Raw genomic sequence first — 24,310 nt, 5'->3', positions numbered from 1 at the left:
GAAAAGATACATTCTTCTCTGCCTGATCCACTCCATGAACATGGCTAGTGAGGAATGGATGTTTGTTGGGAACACTGTAAAAACGGAAGCATTGCTCCTGACCCCTGTGCATTACACATTTTGTTATCAGAACTTTTTGAGCACATCTACCTCTTTGTGCTACTTACTATATTAAAGGGTTTATAGTAATAGTAACATACTGAAAAAAATGGAGGATTCTGTTTATAAAACAGATTAGTAATGAAGTTTAGTAAAATAAAAGTAGTTTTTTTAAACTTAATTTTTAATTCTTGATCCCTTTGTGCTGTCTGCCATATGCTGCTGTGTAAAGAGAATTAGAATTAGCAAAAAGAAAGATGTGCTGGAAGCTTTGTGTTTTGTTAAGAAAGTAATTGTTTGCTAGTGTGCAATTAGAAAAGAAAAAAAATCAGCTGTCAGTTTATTACAGAATTATGAGCAACGTAGCACTCAAAATATTTATGCTGTTAGCTTCATATAAAAGCTCAAAAACCTGTTTAATTTTATTAGCTGATAAAAAATAGGATTGCAAAGCATTTAGTGATACCTGTATACTTAATTCTATCTGAGAACTATTCTGTAAAAAAAAAAACGAAAATACAACTTTCCATTTTGTGGGAAAAATACAGTAAGAATATTTCAGATTTTTTGACAGCAATAATAAATTCTCATAAAATGGCATTATTTAACTTTCAATGAAAAACTTGCATAGCATCTAACCTAAAGAAACAAACTGAAGAAAGTCAAATGAAAAAGATTTCAGAGCAATCTCCAAAATGCACACAGTTTGCCTGGCATGAGCAGTGTGAAGCATGGGGCAGAGAGGCCTGCTACTGGCATAAGCATTATTTTCACTTTGGACAGGGAGACTGCATTTATAGAATGGTTATGCTTTTCACAAAACTGAGCAGAAAAGAACATAATGTACCTAAAAAAGAAACATAAGTACACATGTCCTGGAAAATGATTTGTTTAATAAACTACTACATCCCCTATTTGGAATAATTTCCTTGAGCATGATGGAACATTGGTGTTGCTTATATACTTGACAATGAAACATGATTTTTTTGGTAGCTAAAGTTGACACAGCTGAACAAAAAAGTATTTTCATGTGAGTATTTTCATGAGGTACTCTAGTAGCTAAAATGAAATCTGTATCCTTGAAGGCTGAAAGCCATTTAAGTGTAATTCTGGAGAGCACATCAGGAGCCTCCTTTGTTTCCCAGTGACATTTGATTGTGCAAGTAAATGTTTTTATGTAAAAGTAAATTTAAAATCAAACAAAACAAAAATGACACAAGGACATTGCACCACAGAGAAAAATAAACCAGTAAATATACCGTGACTTGAGACTACATCAGTTAAACCTTCATAGCTACAAATGGTGAAAAAGAAGGCTAGAAGCCTTAGATGGGATGGGGGGATGAAAGGGCAGCCAAGCAGAAAAGGTATAAAATAACTTCAGCTTTAGTGTGAAGCTAAATGTGAATGCTGTAGCAGGGGTGTTAAAGCATTCAGGAGGAGGTCCACATAAGGTCACTGTTTGGATTTGGGTTTTTTTTGGACCTGATGTTTTCTAAAGCTGGTCCCTACCGTGCTGCTGTGGTGAGGCTGTTTGGAGGCTGGGTCATCAGCAGCATGCACAGAGCCTTTCCCTCCTTCCTTTGGTTTGTGGTCTTGTGTGTGTTGGTTTGACAGCAGGAACATTGCAGGCTCCTTCCAGGGGCTCCATCATGGCATTTATCTCTGGCAGTACCTAGGAAAAGTGCAGCCTGACACTTGTTTTTGTTAGTCACCAAGCTGCCACCAATGCAATTTCTGTGACAAGCAATGTGCCTGTAAACTCTGTGGTAAAGGCTGAGGTACAGCTCCAATGGTGTGAAGGGCAGAAGTACCAGCTATGTGAAACTGAGAATAGTTCTTCTCTTACAGGAGAGCTGGAAGCTTTGCCATATTGCCAGACTTTCACCAATAATGTTAAGTTGATTAAAATATCCAAATATTTTTTTCTTATGACCTAAACAGCCATTATTTTCCTGCTGATGATAAATCAGAATTTTTAATAGTGATCTTATTTTAGCCTTTTTAAAGGAAAGGGAAATAATTTTTTTTTAACCTCAGTTTGTGCATGGTAACTACTGGGGCTTCTGTAAAGCTTCCTAGCTCTTTGATGTATGTCCACGTTCTCCTTTCCAAATAAAGTGACAAAATCAAGAATTGGCTTAAAAGAAAGAGTCCAGAGTGTATCAACAACTTCTGGGTTTTTTTGTTTAACACATGACTTTTATTTAATATTGATTTTAAAACTACTTTGAAGGATATGGATTAATTCACTACTATTGGTGATTTCATCTCCTTAAACCTTTAAAGCCAGTCATACTTCCTGGCTAGAGTGAGGAACTTTATTTTCCTCTTGGTCTTCTGATCTGATTGAACCGATGACAGAATAACAATGTTAATTAAACACACAATTTTGTGTTTATAAAATAGGTCTTTCTAGACTTTTTTTTTTTAGGACCCAAATATTGGCTTAAATACTTTGCCTTGAGGGGTTACTGTAGTTCATCTGAGCTGCATTTTGACCTCTTTTTCAAGGAACTGAAGTCATGGATGTGGTTGATGATTGTTGGTTACCTGACGTGCAACATCTGCGTAAGTCATGAGAAGGTAAATTTATGTCAGAGGACTTTTCAATCACTATCCAAACACATCTGACTGCAAATATTTTTTTTTCAACTCTGCCACACAGCATATCTACCCTGGAGAGCATGTTGATCTCTTGAATCACTGATCTTGAATAATTATAAAATAAAGCCTTGTGTACTTGATTCAAATAGTTGCAATGACTTCTGTCTGTAAAGAAACTCTTGTTTAAGATTGAAATTTTTAATCTTTAAAATTTATTTGGTATAGCTTAAAATGCTTCTTTTTAGAATAAATATAATCTTAAACTATGCACATATGGGTGTATGCAGGTTATTCTACAAATTGGATTCATATCTAATTCGTATTTTCAGTGAAAAGGATTTGAATGTTGATGTGTTTATGGCATGTAGGCAGCAGATAGCTCCTTGTAAATGGGTAGTTCTTTGTGTTATAAGTAATGTTTGCAGTTTTTGTATTCTTCAAATTGTGAAGCTAAAATTAAAACCAAAAAAACCCAAACAAAAACCTTTACATTCTACACCGTAATGGAAACCATTGAAATTTTGAGAGGAAGACTTCCATGGTCAGGAATAGGCAAGAATTTGGTGGAACTCTGGAGAGCTTGCCTATGGGAGAAGGGGGCACCTTGGTACCCATCCTTTCCTGAGGGACCCTGATGGATAAGCAAGGAATTCCTCTGGTCAGGGAACTATTGCTTAAGGGGCAGTGCATATGGTATCACCTTACCAACTCTCTTCTCCCACAGCCCCTCCTTCTTTTGTTAATCAAAGGAAACATGAAAATGCTTGTAAGGTAGGGGAGGGCTCAGTTTGGTGGATAGTTTGAAGATCTGTGAGGAGTTAAGTACGTTGTTGCTTTATAATTGTTGGACCACTAAGGCCAGTATGGAATCAGAGGTTGGGCATTTAAGGATGTTTGTGAAAACCTGAATCCCACAGGGGCTCAGCAGGATATTTGAAGGCTTCTGCTTTCTACATAGATACCTGAACTTCTAACCTACCTCAAAGCACAGAGGATAAAAATCTTTCCTAAATGACAGGAAAAAAAGGATTGTTTTAATCATTTTACTTAAACCACGTATCCCCTGTAGATGAACTCTAATGCAAACCAATATATTATGACATTTAAAGTGTGCTTCAGGGTGCAATAATCATGCTTCTTTCAGTAAAAAGATATAATGGATTGAGGAAGTCTGAGGTAATAACTGTATAAAGTTGCTAAGGACTTCTTAGGCCTACAGTATCTGTCCTTCTTAACCCCCACTTCCATTTGTAACTATAGATAAAATTAACTGAGGAGAAAAAATAATTCAGCAAAACTTACTATTGTAGTGGGTTTTCATACATAATTAATGAAAACAAAAATTGAACCTTTACAAAGGCAGAAAAACCCCTTTCAGTATTTAACAATATTTCAGATTATGTAGTCTTTTAAGACAGTAAAATAACCTGAGGAATGGGGCTTAATTCACCATGATGTTTGCTTTATGGATCTGTGTAATAAATTTAATAAATAATTGCTTGAATATAAAAAATAAAATTTTATTCCTATTAAGAATAGTTTTAATCAAATATAAGGATACAGACTCACTTTACAAGAGTCACAGGAAGGTATGCTAGCATGTAATAAAAATTTTGTGGTTAACACTGCAACTACAGATTGAGTTTTTCATATATGATATATTCAGATCACAAAGAACTTTATTAAAATGTCAATTTTTAAAAGAAAAGTGTATTAAAGCACAGTTAAATTTTTTTTTACATAAAATTTCCAAAGTATGTAGTGCATATCAGCAGTTTTAAAATAAAGTTACTGAAAAAATAAACGCCATTTTATGGAACACTTTATTATTTAAAAAGAATATTTTATTAGTAGTATTCCAAATGAACCCACACACATGCTTCAAAAACTAACAGAAGAAATTTTTTGATATTAAATGTCAGCAAAATGGATATGAATTGTGTGCAGCGTTTCGATTTCAATAAAGCAGCATTCTGTGGTGGATAATTGTTTAGTTGTAGTTTTTTCCAACTTGCTCTAGTATACAGTAGTTATTTTTATTAGTAGCTATGCACTTTTTATTTGTGTACATTTTATGTAGTGTGGCATATTTCTATTTCATCTTAAAAATTTTATAAAGGTTAAGCTTTATACAGACCTTTTCTGGAGGTCTTATCCCCATTACACAGGAAGGTAAGCAAATAGAGAGGAAGGTTAATTGAATTGCCCTGCTGCAGTATGTGAGTATTGGAGCTGGAACTACAATTTGGGAATGATGATTCCCAAGTCAGTACCTTAATCTAATATAGCAGAGGAGTCTTTCCTTTTGTGTTGTAAACATAGAAAAAAAGAAGGGCAGAAAATGCAAAGCTAATAACAAAATCTTCACATTAATCTCAAAAGTATGGTTTTGCATCCTATTAAGACTGTGCTTTCCTGTTATTGCTGTTTCCAGTAACAGCCTTCTTTCCTCCATGCTGTAGCAGGCAAGATGGGTGGGACCAACTGTAGCCAATAGGAACCTTGCTGTTCATTTTAGGGAGCAGAGTTTTAGTTGATCTTACATCATGGTTATGTTTTATTATGTATTTGAATAAGTGACAAGGCACACATTTTTAAGGGACTTGGAAAGCTCAGCCTGGCAATGAAGACCACTTTAAAACCATCTGTGTAATTAATTGCCTTGTATTCATGGCAATGGCTTTGTGGTACGGCTGTTTAAACAAAGTATGTGTGGTCACTTTGGTGATAAAAGTAAGTCCTTGACACTCTGAAAAGCTGTATAAGTGATCTGTCACAGGTATGGGTGGTTGCATTCTAGCAAACTAGTGTAAGGATTTGTTACAGCTTTAACTCCTGTTTGGTGTTCTTGTTTCGCTTAAACGGAAATTGACGGTTGAGGTCTGGTCACAAAGTGTATTGCATTGATTCTCTGATTTTGGAAGAATTATTTAGGTGCAGCCTTTACTTTTTACTTGTGTTTCTGTGAATCACTTGGTTAGGTGATCTTGTTGGACTTAGAGTGGAAATTGAGGTAGGCAGTGCTGAAATGGTGCTCATTTAATGCCAAACCCCTGGCAAGGAGAAAAGGGGAGCACAGCAGGAAGGTGGCTTTGATCCTTCCCAGAAAGGAATCATCATGGGACCTCTGTAATAGCAGCAACAGCCACAGGTGCTGTGCTCTCTTTCACAGACCCTGTTTAAAGCAGCCTTTGGGCTTTCAGGGAGAGAAGGAAGAGCTTGTTAGTGGTTAGAAAAGGGATGTGCTCAATATTCTGCTTTCTCCCTGTGTTCTTGGAGTGTTGATAAGAAGCAAGGCTGTGGATGTATCACAGCCTTTGCAGGAGTAATAACTTTGTATTTCTATGTTTCAGCTGTCTATTTTCCTAAATATTTGGCCCAAATATGTTTTTGGGAAATTTAAGACTTTTATGTGGTAGCAAAGTGGCAAAAGTTCCTCTTAATCCTAGAGGGTTTTTTAACAAGAAACATTTTTTCTATCAGAGTAAATGTCCAACTCCTGTCCTACTTTTTTGTGACATTTTAGGTTAGTGTACCTTGATTTTAAACTGCACGTCAAAAAATGATTTACCACAGCATCTGTAAAATGTTCTCAAGACCTTGGCAAACACCTGATAGTTTAGGTTCATGTCCAGATACTAGGTCCTATCCCCAGAATAGATTTCTGATAAATGGATGAAAACAACTGGCAGGTAAACATGAGTAAAAAGAAGAAAAGAAAAAAAAAGGAAAAAAAATCCACCTCAGAATTAATTGTCTTTTTTTTTTCTTGAAAAGTGTCTTTTTAGTAGTTTTCTTTTCTGAAATGTGCTGCTAGAGCTCCTATTGGTGAGAAACTTGCTTACTTGGGACCGTAATTTTAATCAAAATTTATGTGCTTCTCTTTTCTTGTTGAAACTTTTGGAAAGAGGGCAAAAGTACTACAGCTCTGTTATTTCTCTAAAAACTCAGTCCATGTTTGTATGGGTATGAGAAAGTAGGATAATTTGTTCTCCGTGAGAAGTATCCAGGGCTCCTTGATTTGCCTCCTACGGAGAACATCTTTTTATACAAACATGGTGACTGTATACTAGGGAATGCTTTTGGACACTGACAAGCTCAGGAGCTAATTTATTCTATGTCATCGTGTTGGTCTGTATCTGTAATTAGCCTTTAGTCACAGTGTCTCTTGCAAGTTTCACTATTTTTGTAAAGATTGAAATACTAGACCTAAATGAATTTTTTTCTAGTTTTCATGACTATGTGCTAACAATAACAGTGGAATGTTCATTTTTAAGGATACAGAAATACAAATGTGTATTGAGGTACTATGAAACACACTGTGAAATAATAAATTTTAAAATCTGTTTATTGAAATGCCCCAGATTATTCCTAATGGGTGCTGTTGAGCTGTGTTTAGTGGGCTGTGGTAGAGCTGGGCCACCACATGGGACCAAAGCCATGAGGGACTGGTAGCTCCTGCTCTGTGTAATGGTCACCTCTGGTCTTGGCTGCACTTGTGTGGGTTTTGAGAAGCTTAAAGTAAAGCATTGCTATGACCATTCCTTACTGTCCTGTGATATGAGTGGTGTTTGCCTGCACTGAAGGATGTGGGAAAGGCAGCCTACTTGTTCCATACAAACCTTTTCTGGAGTAAAGGCAAGCCCTAGCATTGATTGACCTGGGCGCTGCAAGCTGAAGTTGTACCACAGCACCTGATTTTCATTTACCTCTCTGCAGCAGCTGGTGAACTTTTCTGGTTCAAAGTAGCCCAGAAGAATTTAGAGTTTTATGTAATTCTTTTTACTCTTAAGCTCAATAGGGCCTAGCCATTTTTCCATAGCTCCAAGGCTCACATTCATGACTGAGGTAAACTTTTCCTTTGTCACCGTTTTTCTCCCACACTGATTCCACTCTCCAGTGTTAATGCCTTCAGAGTGAGGGAGAGAGCTGTACTGAGAAATGTAGGGATCATTTGTGTCCTGGATTGTTTCCCTAAGAAAAAACAATCTGTCCTGTACATACTGTACAACAGAAGAGACAGGATACAGTTGGTAGTACAACTATCTTGAATTTGTTAGTGAGCACTTTCCATAAATACACTATAAAATTAGGGGAAGTGTATTTGTTTCCTGTTTATGAGAAAGAGGTCACTATTTTTGTCTGATCATTGACTAAAATTTTGCAGTTATGTGAAGAAATACTTTGTGGAGAAAAAAAAATATTTAAGGAGAACTCCAAAACAAACCGGTCTGACTTTAAGGAACAGGCTGCATGCAGTAGCCAGGCATGTACAAACCATAAGTTCCTCCTACAAAAATGTTATATGCTGCTTTCAAGGTGGATAGCTTTTTTAGAGAATAAAACATAAACAAGATAATTGACTCTGTTATGCTATTTGTGAAATAATGTTTGGAAGGTATGCTGCTGTTCAGGTAAAATATGGATTGGGAAAAGATGTAAATGTTGGCGGGGGAAGATTTCATTCCCTTCTGAAAACCCCCAGCAGGAGAAGGCTGGGGCACGGATCTTGCTTGCAAACTAGCTGTCTGTCTAGCCCTTGGGCTCAGCCCTGCTTGCAGACTGCTGCAGGATGTCTGGGCAGCAGGGAGAGTCTGGGGCAAGGGGAAACCCAGGAGGCAGATGGTCCATTTCTCCTTTTGCCCACCTCTATTGCAAACATGATCTTTACTAGCCAAACATTGCCGTGGCTTTGATTAGTTGCCTGTGTCTCCTATAACCAAAGGGTGCTGGAGTTATTCTCTGCTGTTTGGACAGCGTACTTTTTCCCCATCCACCCCAGGCTACTATCAGTGGTGTCATAATCTCCTGGAACTGCCTTCAGGCACATCCGGAGTAGAGTGAGTCCAACCTGCTGAGGTGGAAAGGCCTTGGAAAAGCTTGGCCAATGGGAAAGGTGGGAGGCAGGGAAACACCAACACATGAGCCTCTACCTGGCACTGTATTGGTTGTTCTTGGTCTCAAGAGCTAGAAATTTAGAAGTAGTACCTAGAGTTGAAGGGTTTCGGCATTTTAATCACTTCAGGGTCTGTTGGATTGTAGCAGTCACTCTGGTTCCTGAAAAATCTCCCTTGTGGCTGAGCCGGTCTGTGAAGGCTCCTTTGTTGGGAGTTGCTGGGTGGTGTGTCTGTATGTGCAGAACAGGGCTGTGTTCAGCACTGATCTCACCCAAGGTGTGTTTGCTAAGCAGGCTGGGCAGGGCAGGTGGTTGGTGGTTCCTCTCCAGCAGCAGATGGCAGGGCAGCCTCCTGACACCTCCAGTTCCAGTCCTGCCCCACCAGCTCAGCCTTCCCAGTCCCCAGGCAGGGCATGTGCAGCAGCTGCCTCTCCTGCTGGGATGGCTTGAAAGCACAACAAAGTGCTGTTTGCTTCTTTGCTGATGTCTTGGTGCTCTGAACAGGGCCTGTCCCTGGTGGGCTTTTCTCTGAGGTGTGCAGGAAGAAGCCCAGCAGGGCAGGAGAAAATACTCTGAGCTGTAAGAACTTCCAGAAGGAGCAGGAAAGAAACAAACTCAATAGTTTTGAAATATCTTTTTACTGGATACTATTCACCCCTGCCATTGCTCTGTGTCTACAAGTCATTGTATGTCTGGCAGCTCTTCCTCCACATTGGAAAGCTATGAGGCTTCCCTTTTACAGGCAGCAGAGCCAACCCCAAATGCTCTCTGCAGCTCTGTTGTTTGAGAGCTGGACTCTCAGGGCTTTGAATAATAAATCCCAAGAAGAGCCCTATGTACTTGAATGGAAAACAGCTGGATAGCTTTTTTTTTTTCCCCTTCTCACATTATAATCCCATTGGCCATGTGCTTTTTCTTGCTCTCTGTCTTTTTCTTCTATTTTTCTTTTTCCTGTTTTTTTTTCTTTTGCATACTTAAACCAGTGCTACTTAAAAAAATTCTTAACCAAATATTTGCAGAGTCTGTGCAGGTACACAGTCCTCCCCTGTGAGGTGAGGAATAAGCAGCAGTGTATCCTTATGCCTTGTCCTCTGGGGCTTTTTTTTTTCCTCATTCTCTGCTTTATCAATTATCTGTGCCGTAGAGTGTTTCCAAAGAGTTGTGATAGTATTCCTGTTGTTTAGAGGGAAGGGAGAAATACTTTTTCTTTCAGTAGTGTATTGAGAACCTATGCACAAGTATCTGCTAGTTTTGGAGGCCTAGACACCAAAATGCAATATTACAGGGTGCCAAGGGAGTTGCTGATTATAATAATTATGCAGTCATTATTGTACCAGCTGCTCCAATATCCTGCATTCTTGGAGCCCATTTAACATCAGGTTGCACTATCAATTCTCTTGCACTTATCCAAGAATTCAAGAATTTCGCTCGTTTTCTTTTTTTTATTTTTTAAGTTATCACAAGAGCTGCTGTAGGCTGGTAAGTTTCTTCAGTGACTCTTCCATTGTTCCAGTTTTAGAAATGAGGACCTAAAGCAGAAAATTATAAACATCCACAATTTTTGGAGTCCAAATGCTTTGGTACATTGGTACTTCTAGTGCTGACATACCCATACTCTACATGGGCTTTAAATAAAGGTAAATAAATTTACCTGCTATTCAGTGCTGTAAGTGTGTGAATACTTACCAACATAAGATAAGTATTCAGTGTGTTCTTTTTCTAACATGCAGAATACAACACTGTCAGAATCAAGATTAACTGTAGAATACAGTTAATATCTGAACATGTATTGAGCATTAGTGTTTTCTTCATTCGGGATATAAATAAAACTATTTTTCTGTTACCACATCCCATAAAGTTGGTCAAATTTAACTAAATCTGACAGCTACTCAGTGTTCAAGAGTAATAATTAAATTTAAACTTGGAGTACTATTTATGAAAATAATTAGACTATTCGTGTAGGTAAACTATTACTTTCAATAACTGAACTAATTCTAATAGCTAAAACTAAAAAGTGAAGAGCTAAATGGTCTCTAAGGTTTGAAAAGGATCAGTGTTGATACTTTGCATTGGATTTTAAGACAAGGGTTCTGTTTATTTTAAGTTTGTTACCATAGAAGTATAAACTGAAAGGTAGCAATGAGGACTTTGTAATATATTATATTAAATAAACTTTCCCTGTTAGCACTGCATGCAAAACTTTATTTACATTTCAGTAAACTGCTTTCTGCTGCATTTACAATTCTGCTCTACAGATAAATTAAGGGATATCATGACAGTATGATTTACTTTCTCCTTACAAACTGAAAAACAATATTTTAAAATCTATTTGCCTGAAGTGCTTGCATTAAATTTTCTGGGCAGCATCAAAATCTAACATCAGATGAAAGTCAGTCTTATCTTCTTGTTCCTATACTTAAAGGATGGGCAAATATTAAATATTGTGTTTAGAATTCATTGTTCTTGCAAACAGTATTGAATAACTCCTTAAAATATATTCCTACCCTGCAATAACAGATGAGCTGCCACCAAATTAAATAAATAAAAAGATCTGATAGAATCACACATAAAGCTTTGACTGTTTGATTTTTTTTTATGTTCTACAAACTTACTCTTCCAGAAGTCAGTGAATGCTTCAGGTTTGGTTGAGCTGAACAGGTGCAGTTGAGTGAATGACTTGGGCTGTAATATTGGTGATAGATAAGCTGTGAAAGAAACACTGAGCCTGAACTTCCAGTCTCAGGATAATTTGTAGGGCTGGTAAATCTGGAGGTGAGGGCAGGGAAGAAGTACTTCTGTTTACATAAAGGAGCAGATGTTGTCTGCACTCCAGGTACAAAGGCTGTAAAATGTCATAGTCCAGCCTTTTTATACAACATTTTCATGAGGTGCATCCTTCTGGCGTGATGCAGGTATGACTCCTTCTGTTAACACCATTCCTTTAAAAAGAAGTGTCAAGTATTATTTCATTTCATATGAAGAGAGAGACAGTAGAATTAATTTGAAATACCTCTTACGCTTTTCCACTAAAAGCTGTTTGACAAAACACAGGGTAGCCTATTCTGTTTGTAAACTTCATCACTTTTGGTTGCTCAGCTTGATGCAGGTTTTATTCATTAGGAGCTTTCAGCCTGGCTGTTGGAAGAAGAAGGATGTTCCTCTTGCAAACATCTGACTCCCTGTCCAGGGCACCGTATGGCAAAGTGTCCTCTATGAGGGCACATGCCATCAAGCAATATGAGCCACCACATTCAACATAATGTGAAGTTACAAACTCTCTAGCTTAAACATTTAGAGGATTTTAGTTACTTATCTGCAAAAGTTTTAAAGATAAATGTAAATAATGCAGCTCTTTCATTTGCAGAAGCTCCCTCCCTTGCAGACAGAGGTACATACCTGGCTACCATGAAGGCATTAAGCATTCATAAGTTTATTTTCAGAGCACCTAGAACACAAAGGAAACCTCATCTCTGCTATGCTCAGTTGAATGTGCTGTCATCCACACTTAAGTTTCTGTGTTCTTCTGGCTGGACAAGTTTCTTGGTTACAGCTTGGTTTTTGTGCATATGTGGTGTGATGCTGTTAGTTCCAATGTCCTGTGAGCTGTAGCTGTTCAGTCTGTTTCCAAAAAATTTCCTCTACTGCTGAGGTTTGGTTTAAGGCTTGTTGAGCACAGCAGGTGGTGGGACTAGTTCACAATGAAACTAAGTATTGGTATTTGGAAAAAACTCTAGATATTACTATAATTTAAAATAATTGGGCAGTGGGAGCTACTACTTGTGGCCTTGAGCAGATCACTGTGAAAATGTCAGCCTTTATCTGGTTAACTATTTACTTACATTTTTTCATTTTCTTATTTTTATTTTTTTCTCTTGTTCTTTTCCTTGAGCAGTTGAGTGGGGCAATAAACTCACAATCCTTTAAACTATTTTTTTCAGCTCTGTATTCTAGGTAATACTCAAATTCTGATTTCATGGAGTTTATTTTCCAGAATGAGCCTCCCATTATGTTTCAATGGAACAAAAATTTGCAAAGAATTTGCAATTGAGAAATAAACAAGTTTACAAGAAATCTTAGAAATTCCTGAAATGTGCTCTAATAGTTTCTTTCCTTTTTCTGAAAGCATTGTAGAAATATGATATTTCTTTTGATTACTTAACAAAGTTGTAGTCCTGTGACATGGTTTTAAATGAAACATTTTCTAGTTTTTATAAAGGCTCTTATGTAATTAAAAATGGTAAAACAATAGACCAAAAGAAAGAACCAGTCAGCAAATAAGGAGTAAGAAATGATGTGTAATTGAGAAAAAAACCCTACATTTTAGCATCTGAGCTGGACACAATGACTTAGCTTAGAAATTACAAGGTATTTGACAGCAACTGCTTCTGGTTTGATGTTTCATTAGAAACTAGTAATATTTTGTGATTTCTGGCAAAGATGAGCTGAAATGATTTGTGTAATGTGTCTGTAGCACTGCAAGCTGTAATTCAAATATAAATTGTTACTTCCAGCCTTCTCTGTGCTTTCCCTCTCAGTAGAAAACCAAACTGAAAGCAGAATACTTTATGCATTTATCAGATGATGCTTACAAAATGTTGTGAATCTGACAAACATGGAAGAGTAAAATACTTTGAAAGACAAATTAGCTTTCTGTTATTGAACCTGTCCGTCTTAAGTCTGACCATGGACTCCTAGCAAGGTTCAGAGCTGCCTGTGGTCTGGGTTGTCTCCTGAAGCCCTGTGATTAAGTGTCTCACTTGCCTAATCGAGGTACCTATGACTAAGAAACAGAACTGGCTCTTAAATGTTCATCTTATTTAACACACCTAAATATGGGTGTTGTAGGTCTGTTAAATAAGATGGACATCTATAATCTCAAGGTGAACCTTCTACTAGGAGCTTGATGTTTTTCGTTATAGCATAAGGCAATGTCACCCTACTTTTTCTTAAAACACAATTAATAAGATCACATCTGCTGTCAGTGTTTCTGAATGTGAATCTCCCACTTTGGTGAGCATCCCTTTTAGCTACTTTACTTTGACATATACGTGTATAAAGTTTCTTTTCATTTTCTGCTAAGCTTATGATTTTATCTTTTCAGAAAAATCAAAAGAAAAAAACTCATAACTTTTCATGACTTCATTTAATCTCTTTGTTATCAGTACTAAACATATGTACTTACACTAAATTTTTTTCTTGCATTGCGAGGCTTTGGAATATGTGTCCATTCATGTGAATTGGGCATATTTCTCTGCATGTTTGCTATGTTTTGTCAAAGTAAATTCTCCCATAAGTTTGCCCATTTCTGCTGCTCTGATCTATCTGAAGCAGTTATTCAGTCATGTGTCTGATAGCGACAAGCTTCAGCTTGTCTTTGTATTTTATCACATTCTTACATAGCTTAAAATTATATTGTCTTTTCTGTAGTACTCCTCTATAAAATTCAAGATAATTTCAAATTAATTTCCTCCAGGAAATTATGTTACTTACTAATGTTGCTTTTTCCCTTCTCCCTGTATACTAACTTGTTATGGAGACCATCGGGTGAGAAAGGCCTGGTAGTGTTAGAAATGAAAAGCAGGAAAACACGTTAGTCCTGTGTAGGGAGCACAAAATGTCAATGGGGAGCTGTTCAAATCTCTAAGATGCCTGGGCACAAAGACCATGTTTTTTGCTATTGCTGTAGTTTCTTTCATATCTAAATCACAATTACTTTGAAGACTTTATTGTTAAGAAATAACTGGGTTTCATAGCATTGCCTTTTGCTGTTGCACAAGAATATGGAAGTATTTAATTTAATTGATACCACACATGTTGATGTTTGCATTATGATGTGAACAGCAGAATATTTAGTTGAAAAAATAAGTGTGCATTAAAATTGAACATAATTCAAATTCTTTAGAGGATTCTGTTATTCAAAATACAGATTTTATCTTTCAATATATGTCTGGTTTCCTAAGAAACTTTCTTCTTATCTAGATGCTTTGTGAATCACCCCTGTCAGCATTAGGCTAGACAGTTCACCTAGATATTTTTATTTCTTATTGTTTGTAAAAAGTCACCTTCCCATTTCTCCACAACTGATCATGTGAAACAGTTTTCAGGAGGATTTTGCATGTGGGTGCAATCATCCACAAAGTGCTGAGAGGAGCTGTGGGTGGCTGCACTGCTGGCATCCTGCTTCCCAGTGCCCTTGAGGCCATGGGGCTGCTGCCATTCCTGCAGTTACAGATGGGATGCGTCAGAGTTAAGTGGCAAATTACCATACATTTTAATGGAATTTGGCTGCCAGGATTTCTTAGGCCACTTCTAAAATTTTAAGCTGTGATTGACTGTTTCTTGGGAAAGAGATTTTCTAAAAATGCTCATCTTTTATTGACTAAAGGAAAGTGGGTTTTCATTGGTCTGGTTTTTGAAGCTGAAGGAATCAGACTTGACTGGGGGCAAATTTTCTCTATAAAATACATAATCATGTAATTCTGAAAGTTGATGCTGTGTTTTATATACCAGTCTTTTCAAAACTGTTTCTGTTGGCATATCTGGTCAGTTCATATTGCCTTTTAAAATTTTTTAATGGTATCAAGTGCACTGGTGTATTATTTTTATATCTCATACTTCAAGTAATATTAGGTTCAAGAATTTAACCTTAATATTTGATGTAATATGATAACATACAATCCAGACATTACTTTTTTAAAAAATTTATTTACATTAAAGGAAATTGCAGGTTGCTGGGAAGAAAGCTCCTCTTCATTGCTATGACCTGTGTAAACAGGTCAAGCTGTCAGATAGGCCTTGGTAACTGGGTCCTAGTCTGACCTTGCAACATCAACAGACTCAATCAGCCTTAATCCAAGGCTGCAGATGGGATGAAGAGGGTCTGCAGGGTAAGGTGTGTACCAGTCACCTAGGTTGGTGGGGAGCAGAGTCCCTTCTCTTCATCCTTTCTTAGAAGTCTGCTGGTGATTCAACATAATGAATAGGTGAATAGGTAAATACTAAAGCTGTATAATGACAATTCTTCACTTAATAAATCAAACCCTTCCAGTGTGGAAGAAGCAAAATTTCAAAATTGCTACTGGAAAAAAACATGTCAAATATGACCTGAAGCAGAACAATTAGAATTAGGTATTTTCTGACTTTTTGTATGTGTTTTTTTGGAAGTTGTTGGGTTTTTTTTGGTTTGGTTTTTTGTATGTGTGTATTACTTGTTTATTTATAAATGAAATTATAAATTTCATTTATTCGTTTATTTATTTACAAATTTTATAAATAATTTGTATTGTAAAAGTGATGAAACAGGGAAAGAACAAAGTGGCTTGGTTCTGCTTTTGATAGTGCACCAAAATATTAACCTGGTGATGAAGGTGGTCATGTTATGTGTGGTAAACTCAGATTCCACTCACTATTTTTGCCTAAGCACACTTGAACGTGCACCTTCCCTCTCTGAAGAAAGTGCTCTGATAACCAGACTAGAAATAACTCAAAAATAAGGTTTGTTGTGCTGCTCTGTATACAAAATTAAACACTCAGGGGAGCAGGAATTGGAACCAGATGTCTCATTTCCCAAGAGACTAATCTTGCCACCAGGCTAGAGAGTTGCATTTTCTCATAACTCTTCCCTTCCTCCATTTACATACAGTTTATACACAGGAGACAGTTCCAATTATCCTGGAGTATTAGATATTTTCACACTGGCATATAATTTTCCAAAGGGTATAATTGGACCGTGTCTAATTCAAGTGCAGGAGGGAATGATTAGCCAAAAGATACTTGAGTAGGTCAAGCACCAAGATCTGCATGGTTCTTCATGGAGACAAAATGTTACTCTTTTAACTTGTTTTTTCTGTAAAATTTTTGTGCCCTTGTGTTTGCCTCAAGGAACCATGAGACCTTCAGTTACAGTTTGAACTGAAATGAACACAGGGACTGGGTTGCATTGGACAAGTGTTGCCTGCACGTTCAGGGAGGTGATCCTTGCCCTCCCTTCTGCACTGCTGAGGGCACAGCAGCGGGGCTGGGCTCAGCTTCCCAGTGTGAGAGATGTGGGCATAGTGAAGCAAGTCCAGCACAGGGCCTCAAATGGGGTTAGGGACCTGGAGCATCTGCTCTCTGAGGAGAGGCTGAGAGAGCTGAGACTTCAGCCTGGAGAGGGAAAGAAAATTCCTTCATCAGTGTGAAGGAATACCTGAAGGGAGGGACTGAAGAGGAGGGAGACAGACTTTTCCATGGTGTCCTGTGACAGACCAAGAGACAATGAGCATAAGTTAAACCACAGGACTTCCTGTCTGAACATCAAGAAATATCTTAATACTTTGAGGGTGAGAAAACACTGGTGCAGAGTGCCCACAGAAGCTGTGGAGCTTCATCCTTGAAGGTATTTGAGACCTTACTGGACATGAACTTGGACTATCTACCTTAAGTGACCTTTCTTGAGCAGCTGTATTGGATTAGACAATCCCTGGAAGCCTCTTCTGACTCAATTTTTTTCTCTGAAAATGTGTAGTTCTCTATTCTTCTACTCACAAATACTTGCTGACAATATAAACATCATGTACCTAAGTTTATTATTCTGTCAGATTAAAATATGGAACATAAATTAAAAAAAAAAAAAGACAAACCCCAAACCAAATTCATTAAAAAAAGGGAAAACAAAAATTAAGTCTTCCCTTAGATTTGTAGGTGAAAGAAGCCAATCAGGCCAATATTGTTAGCATGATTGCATAAAGTTCAAGAAATCTTTGGTATTTAGATAAACCCTGAGGAGCTGGTTTTGATATAAGGGATTATGACACAAGAATCTCTCCTTTGAATCTGAAAAACATAGGTTAGTGATTTTTTTAAACATTGTGCTTGTTTAGACAAAATAATTATTGGAAAAAAAAAAAGCTCTTTGTGCAAAAAGGTGGAAAATTGTGAAATCAGAAGGTTCTGGTTCAGTATTAACCTGGTTACTTTTGACTCTCAGATTACTGGGGGAGTGAGGGGCAGCATGTGCAGATCTCCCAGCGCATAGTTACTGGGAATTTCAGTATGTAATTTGAAGAGGAAAAGCTGTAGTGAGTGTAATCCTGAATACACATTTCCATGATATTTGGATGACATTAAAGCTGCAATTGTAAACAAGTTTTCAACAGAGAAAAATGTGAATTCATTTTCATTAGCACATTCAAGGAAATAGAAGATTCTCTTAAAAAACAGCAGAGCAAGGTGTGAGGCAGGAAGATCTTCTTCCAAATCATCTTTTATTTACCAAGTCTCGTCCTCCCATTTTATTAAACTAAATCCTTTGCAGTATATATCCATCATGGTTTATAGCTTGAAGAGGGTTGGTTAATATTTGATTAGGGTAGACAGTGCTAGTAAGTTTATTGACTTGGTCTTCTACTACTAAATGAGATAGCACCCTGAGAAGATCAGAGTGACAAGTTCTGTCACTTCAGAAATTTTTATGATATTTAGTATCAATTGTGAAAAGAAAAAGCTAAATACTCACTTATATTTCTTCCTTCCTATGGATAAATATACTTATGACTATTTTTTTTTTACCTCCTTTCAATGAATCTGTTCTTTCATTTATCTTGACTGGTAGAAAACATTTGTGTCATTTTAATAGCTATCAACAAGCAGGCTGGCACAGCTTAGTTGATACTTACTGATATTTGGTGCTTTCATTTCAGTCCTTTTGGTGATTTTTTTCTCTTAACTTTATTAATGATAAACCTTAGGAAAAGTTTTGGGTTTTTTTTTTATGATGAGCTGTGTAAGGAGAAAAAATGCATTATTTATTTTGTGTAAGAAGTTTAGAAACAGGCAGAAGATATGCATGCCTATTTGGAGAAGAAAGGGAGCACAGGTGTTAAACTGAAGAAAATCAGAAATTTCACCAACTTTTTTTGGACTACTACTTAGGCTACATAGGAGCTAGGTACTGAGGGCCTCCTAGGTTTATAGGTACCCAAGTAAGCAAGTTTGATTGGCAAAAAGATATTTTTTTCCCCAATATTATTTAAAAATAACTTTATAAAACCAACAGATTTATAAAATGGGACATTCTTGAGCTGGAATCTGGGAGATAATTCATTTATATTGCTTCAATACCTATTATAATTCTGCTTTGTAGCAGTAGAAGACAGCAACAGCTGAACAAACTGCATATCCAAAGAGGAGAGATTTCCTATGCTTACATTATCTGTTAGCTGCAAATTATATTAAAATGAACAAAATCAGGAAAATAGCAACATTTGAATTACTGAAGGTTCTCTGTGTAGATTAAGGGAATTGAAAGTGATGGCCTTGCTTGACATGAGTTTGATGAGTCATTTCAGATAATTTCATTTCAGTGGTCAAAAATAGTTTAAGACAACTCCTTGTTTTCCTTAAGAAGTTTTTTGGGGGTTTTTTTGTTTTGTTTTTTTCCTTTTGTTGTTGTTTTTCCTGCCTTCATGCTCTTTTGAGAGCTGCTTAATTGTTTCCACTGAAACAATTTATGGCTAAATGTTCCAGTTCAACTTTGCTGAAAGATACAGATGAAAAAGAGAAAATTAGAATCAGCCTCACCTAATTCAAGACACATCCTTCTCTGACCACAAAAGTTTCTTATAGTTCAACAATGTTTGATGCTGGTTTCTTGAGATTCAATTCAACTTCCTATAACTGCATTTTCCATAAGAGAATGTAGCTTGATCTTTAAATTAATTGTCAACAGCAGCTGCCCTTGAACTTAATTTTCAGTTAGTTTAACAAATGGAAAAGAAGAAAGAAGTCATCTGGAATATCAAGGAATATTTATTATTTCAGTGAAAAAATTCAGATTGTTTAAGTATTTCTTACTGATGTCATTTCTGTTGTAATTTTTTTTCAACCTATAGAATGTTACCACAGTTGAAACAGGAATAGTAACAATCCACTCTGCAACCATTAGTCATTTTACAATGAAAACCTGGCCAATTCTCTTTTTTTTTTTTATTTTCCTAGTAAGCTGCTTTTAACAGATTTCTTCAGTGCATTTTAATTTCCCCTTTGCAGCTGGTAATGCCTTAATGCTTCCCTGAGTTGTTCACGTGCATGTTTTATTGTCACTAAGGAGAAGAAGCTGTGCTAGAAGTATCCATTGTTAGTAAATCTTGGTTTTCATGTATCCTGAAAAATACAGAAAATTCGTGTCTGCAACTCGATCTTGCCAAGGGAAGGATTCATGGAGTTGCTAAACAGCTCCTTTTCCCAGCTGTTCTGTTTCAAACCTCTGCTGCTGTTTATCCCTCAGCAAGGCTGCTTGGAACATGGGTGAGGTGATACTGGAAGTGATCATTGCATGGATGGGCTTCATTGCTTATCTGAAAACAGCAAAGCCAAATCCTTGCCTTTTCTGGAACAGGGGAGTTTCTGCACAGTGATAGGTGCTGCCTGACCCCAAAATCCTTTGCCTTACTTTTTCTCCCTGAAGTTACTTTCACTCTCTCCTCCAGCATAGAGATTATTTTTTAAGAAACTAATTTCATTAGTTTTAGTTGGATAACTTAAATATGTAAAGCTAGACAAAATTGAGTACTTATTGAATCAGGGACTAGATTTTTCATAATCTTCTCTTTATTTTTAATCTCGGTGAGTGGGCCAGTCTCAGAAACCAGATGTCTTACTTTCAGAGCTCTGCACTTTGTCAATTGTGATCAGCCTATTTTTTTTTTAAACAATATTATTTTCTCCCAGTCTAGAAAAAAAATTAGATTCTTGCTTTGTTAACAGCTCTTTTAAATAAGGCATAAGTAATAAACCTACTGAATTAACAATAGCTATATCTCAGCAGCTCAGATTTGGAAGTTGCAGAGTAATATTTAAATTTCTTTAGTTATAAGGACAACTAATTTTAGACTCTCTTTTATAGGTATCTCTGGCACAATAGGGTTAAGTTACAATAAATGAGCAAGGTATTCAGCATTGACCTGTATTTTGTGCATGCTAAGCCTTCTGGAATTACTTGAAAATTTCATCATGCTGAGTTAAGTATTGTATAAAGTATTGAAGAAATGCTTCTTGAACTGGGAGAGTGAAATATTCTTAGTGTCTATGTATCCTTGACTGAAGAGATGTCTAAATTCTAACAACAGTTAAATGTCCTACAAATGGCATTATTTCCAATTATATAGAAGTTTGGAGTTTTAAAATAGTTTTCCAGAATTTTTAGAAGCTTTTTAGAAACTTGTTAACATTTGGAGGAGACACAACTGTGTTCTGGTGTAAAGTGTGTTTTTCCTTTCCTTGTTTAGCATACAACCTATACAATGTTATCATTCAGAATCCAATGAGTCATTTGAAAATATTCTTAATATTTTCAATTTTCTGTTTCAGCAAGGTCTGTTAGAAGTTCTTAAGAATGAAGGAATGCCTGACTTTTATTTTACATTCCATTAAGGCTGCCGCAGTAAGTTGGCCAGTATAGCATAGACACAATATTTGTATTTAGAAAAGGAAACATTCACTTCCTTTAATATGAGAACAAAAGGTGATTAATCTGAAGTGTTTTTGTAGCCACTGGTCCACTTCTAGTCTTTAATGAGTTTATTATCACAATGTTGTTGGGAGGTCAGAAATCCTGACTGTATTTGCAACCTGGATGTAAATTATGGAGACCATTGTAAAAAAAAAAGAAGAGTAATTAATTTTAATCAAAGATAGGTGCTTCAAACAAATTTCAAGAGATGAATACTTTTGAAATCAAAAACTATGTCATCAAGAATTATCATTTTATAACCTCTAATTTTTTTCCTCTTTAGCTCTTAAGCAAGTGGTACAACCCTGGCTGGTATTGTCTTAAATTGACTGAACAAACTGGAAAAGACAGAACAAAGAAATGAATACCTACTAGGACTAATTGCAGGGTATTTTCAGAATTCATTTTTTTTTTAACAAATCAGTGAAAGTTGTACTGTTTTTTATATTGTATTAGTTACTTAACTGTGATACTGTGTTGTACCAGATCTTAATAAAAACAAATTTATGATCATAACAAACTTAACCAAGCCAATAATCTTCTAAATATAAACTTTACAAAACTAATGTTCCAAAAACCTATATTGAGTAATCAGTACGTATGTAAAGTTCCATTACTGCTTTTGATTATTAACACTGTTTCTGTTGTCTGACCGATTCATAATTCCTTTAGGTATTTTCTGCTTGTGAATTAATCTTGTTAAATGTTTCTAGCATAGCTTTCTTTCAGTCTTCTGGACGTGTTGCTGAATTCCAACTGGCAGTTCAAGGGACAGAGCACTTCTTAGCCATATCTTATAATTTTTTTTTTAATAGCAGTTTGAATTTGCTGATGAAAAGTACTGTAGCTGCTGCTTAGTATTCTACTTACATATTACCATACTAGCAGATACAGATTAAATAAATATTGCCTAGATTTGAACTGCATATTGGTAACTTATGCCATTTGTCTATTCGTGCTTGTTAAAATGCTAATATTTTGTTAAAGTTGTTTTATGTTTCTTCTGCATTGTATGGAATCCTGGGTCATGACAGTCTTGACATTCACAGGTCTTTCAGTATATATTTACAATATCTAAATACTTCTTGGAGAAGTAGCCCATCACTGGAAAGATTTTTTTTCAGTTATAAATAAACTATTTGATTACATTTGATCCTTGTCAGTAGACTTAGTTTTACTCTTAAAATAAGACAGAACAATGCTCTTTCACATGTGCATGAAGGCAAGATGGTAATAATTATTTTATCATTTTAATGTATTCTTTTTATAGCATTTCACAGATTTTTTAGGAACAAATCATAACAGATATTTTTCCCAGTATATTTCATTAACTCATAAATACACCAACTTATTGTTGTCTATTTCCTCCTTAAGTAGTTGAAGTTAGGGCTAAATTTTGTGGAAGAATGGAAAAATCTATTTTTTGATCAACTTGGCTTCTTGCACAACATTTCTGATGAATACAGACATGTTTTTATACATATAACCAGATAGTCACATACCTTTTAAAAAGTGTGTTCTGAGAAATAAGCCTGCTGCTGTGTAATGTAACCTTTCATGTTGTATTTCTGTGAAGTGCTTCGGAGTTTTCTTGAGCTTAAAATATTCAGTTCCATGTGCCGGCCTTTAACTGTCTTTCCAGGGTTTTTGATATCTGAGTATCAATGTATCTTTCCATGCATTTCTTCATTTTCCTTCTTCAGATTTGAATATAGTTCTTTCCTGTTTCTCTAATTCATGCCATTCCTTCATGCCATTCCATGCCCTCTCATTTCAGTATGGATTTCTGCTAGATTCTTTTCAGTAGATTTGTTTCTACTGTGAATAATCAATAAATGAAATTAAATTTTTTATAAAAATCTTTTCCCTTTCTGAGTGCCTGTCCTCAATTCACAAGATGTTCTAAACCAAATACTCTTGCTTACATATTAACTATACAGTTCTTATTTGTATTTGGAATTCTAATACCTCTGTCATTGTCCCTTTTGTTGCCATTTGGAAGTTTTGCTGACAGAGTATATTCAGGTACTGAATCTCCTGTCTTTAAAACCTACTTTAAAGTCCATTGCAAGGCGGAATTAAAATAATTTTGGTAGATTTAGTATTTTTTCCCCTTGAATCTCTGTCCCATAAAAAGCATAATTTAGAATAAGTGCCCTTTTCTGCTTCACTTGGTTTGTGTCAGAGATACTGCAGGTCAATGTTGAAGTATGTAAAAGCTTGCTCAGCACATCACTACCCTTTGTCTTATCACATTAAACTTGTCTTAATATATTTCTTGAGAACATTTAAAGTGAAAAAGAAACATTAGGCTAAAATCTTTGTGAGGAAAAATACGGTCACAAATCATCATCATTTTTTGCTATCATATAAATCCCCAGAACCATGAAAAACAGCATATTCATTGACCTTTTCTTGGTTCCTATGCTTTCCCACTTTTGGACTGGATCCTTAAACTATAATGTTAAACTTGTTAGCTCATTTTGGTCCTTATATAGCCTGGAAATGACTGTACTGTTTCACAATGCTCATCTTATTCTGGACTTAAGTATAAAATGAAGATACCTTCTTATAACATGACATAAGGAACTTAACATTAATTAAGGAATCTGCTTTGGAATGCAGTAGTTTGGATACCATCATCTTGGGTAAATGTGAAATGATTAGTCTGTATTGGCAATTCATTTAGTTCTGCAGCTTTATTATGCACTTCCATGTAATGAACCAGTTAAGCATGGCTTGTGTTATCTGAACTCACAAAGAAAGCAGATCAATCTTTTTATTTGTTGGTGACTAATTCTGATGCTTTCATACTGTAGTTACTGTTTTCTAATGATGTAAAGTATGATTATAGGTACCAGAAAATGCTGAAGCCAGCTGCAGTTGTTAATGTTGAAGACATCAAAGTCTTGGTAACACTCATATAACAGAGGCAAGTGCTTAGGAGTAATTTACAAAGAGAGAAAATAAAGAGCTGAGGGGTAGATGGCATTTTCCAGATCCACTCTGTAAGAGACACTGATTCCCACTCCCACATATGAGCTGATTACTAAAGGAGGAAGTGTTATAAACAGTGTGACAGAGTAAATTGCATCACTTGTCTTCCCAGTAAAAATACACAGGAAGGAAGTGACACCTGTGCAGAGGACACGCTTTTAATAGCTCCTCTGTTTTATCTCAGGTGGCAGCATCTAGTCAGGGGTTCATTCTTGCATGTA

General features: G+C 36.2%; 1 protein-coding gene across 3 annotated transcripts in view; it reads left to right on the top strand.

Moving 5' to 3' along the window:
- The window catches only part of CHRM3 (cholinergic receptor muscarinic 3), a 274,162-nt gene that overhangs the window by 26,319 nt on the left and 223,533 nt on the right, over positions 1–24,310 (top strand). The window contains exon 1 of one of the 3 annotated variants that reach the window (XM_077175554.1): positions 21,352–21,480. The exons of the other annotated variants lie outside the window; for them this stretch is intronic. The gene's annotated coding sequence lies outside the window, so the exon portion shown is untranslated. Of the gene's footprint in view, positions 1–21,351; positions 21,481–24,310 lie in introns of those variants that run through there. 3 annotated transcript variants of the gene reach the window in all.

The sequence above is a fragment of the Agelaius phoeniceus genome, chromosome 3 (genome assembly GCF_051311805.1).
Source record: "Agelaius phoeniceus isolate bAgePho1 chromosome 3, bAgePho1.hap1, whole genome shotgun sequence".
NCBI classification, from domain to species: domain Eukaryota; kingdom Metazoa; phylum Chordata; class Aves; order Passeriformes; family Icteridae; genus Agelaius; species Agelaius phoeniceus.
Note: the sequence above shows the minus strand (reverse complement) of the source record. Positions and strands in the feature narration are given on the sequence as shown.